Below are 2,094 nucleotides of genomic sequence, written 5' to 3' on the forward strand. Positions count from 1 at the left end.
AGTTCTATTTTGGTCTAGGTTCCCTGCCATTCAGTCATTAGGTTTAGGCTGGCAAGCAAAAAGGCTTATTTCTGCCCCTGGAACTTTTGAAGATGGAGATTGCCAGGCCAAGAGTCTAGAGATGATAGGAGACCAAAGATATAGGCCAGGGACTTGGGCTGGAGTTATTTGTCTATATATTTGAAACAGCTACACAGCCAGGAGGTTGTGAGGAAAAGGAGAGGGGTGGGGGAGGGGAAGGCTTTGGAAGCCAAGAGTGTTCTCATCTTAAATTCAGTCTTATTGATGCCATGGTTCATAGAGACATCTTTGCTGACCAAATTAATGCTCCTTAGAAGATCAGTCCCCTTTTACAGTATTCACCATTGCTGGATCGCTAAGTGCTTTCCAATATAAAGGAGAGAGGTATCCAAGGCAATGGTCTATCAGGAAGCAGATACTGGATTACAATTCAGATTTTAAGGTTTCCAGTCAAACTCCTAAGACTGTATCTCACCTTTTCATTAATGGAAATAAAGTCAAGCCACACTCCTTCTCTTTTAGACTTTTTAGGCTCTTCAGATTAAAAACATTTTTTTTTTTTACTAGTTAGGTTCTAAAGGTCTAGGATAAAGACAGGGAGAGGCAAATATCCTAATATCATTATTCCCTTTTCATAGTTGGGAACTGAGGCAATTAGTGGCTAAATACTTTTCCCAAGAAGGTTGTTGAAGCACCAAGAATAGAATCTAGGTCTCCCGGCCCAGCTGTGGTGAGGAAAAATGAGCTAATGTGTAGGAACTGCCTAGGGTTCATTGAGAGTGAGTTTGTGCAAATCCAAAGTATTGTTACTAATAATCATACCCTATGCCGCCTGGTTTCCCCCATTATTTACTAATGACAGCACAGTAAGGAAGAGCTTCAAAAAGATACGATTACATTTACTTGAGTGTTTGTGAAATAGATGAGTTTCAAAAGCACTGAGTGTGCAGAATTAATAAAAGAACACAGAAACACTGTTTGAGACACATTTCGGGGACTGAGGTGCCGTGGCAGCCCCAGACTTCCTGCTAAGATTCAAACGGAGATAGATGCACGGGGAGCACTCTGGGGGAGAAACCCAGGAATATTCCCAAGGTGGAAACTGCTAACTCAGAGATTTTAAATGTGGCGCACTCAACACTCATCAAAGAGTCTCTCCATGCTGCCAACAGCAATGACAGGAAGACCACAGGGAACTCTGTCACAGGGAGCCACGCTAGCCTTCCGGGGTCCGATGCTTTGCCCTTCAGGAATGTTGGACTGCACACTCTCCAATCCAGACAGGGTAAACCAACTGGAGTTTGCAACCAACCTGCACTCCCAAATGAAGGGAGGTTAAGTGAACTTTCTGGCATTCTTAAGTCTTCAAAGATTCGCCGTGATATTATGACGACCTACTGCAAGTCTGGAAAATTGTTCGGTTTATGGGCCCGTGGGTCTCTTAGCTCTGCTAAGAGCTAAGATACTTAATACCTCCTGCGTGAAGTGTGCTGATTATGAATTTACTATGGTTAGCGTTGTGCCTGCCGCATGATGGGTGCTTTACAAATTATTGTTCTGTCTGTCCTCTTCTGGGAATTTAATATGATCTAGGGTCACAGTGTTATGCACACAGACCAATCAACGGATTACGCATAGGCAAGCAATCTTCAACTGATGATTTTCCTCTCCTGCCATGTGCTCAATTACTCAAAATCCATGTTTTCAAATTGATGGGAAAATGAGAACAACTCTAAGGTAAGGAAGGAGGAGACGCACTTTGAAAATAAAACAAACAAAATCCGGCTAGGGCTCTGTTATAAAACGTTAACAGAGCTATTGGGTGTTTCTAGTAAACACCTAGGTGTCAACCTGTCAAGGTCTTTTTAAAAGCAAAGCAAATCAAGAAAACTGATTTAAAAATTAAAGTTGGAGAGGAAACGATTGGTGAATAACATCTTCTCCCCCCAACGAATCTACATATGTGTGCATCTCTGGGCCCAGAGGACTTGCTTTCTGTAGCACAGGAGGAATTGACTGAAGTATCTGGAAACCTGCTTTGTTCAGAGAATTTATGGAGGAAGGTGAGAATAT

This window comes from Neofelis nebulosa, chromosome 10 (assembly GCF_028018385.1).
Source record: "Neofelis nebulosa isolate mNeoNeb1 chromosome 10, mNeoNeb1.pri, whole genome shotgun sequence".
NCBI classification, from domain to species: domain Eukaryota; kingdom Metazoa; phylum Chordata; class Mammalia; order Carnivora; family Felidae; genus Neofelis; species Neofelis nebulosa.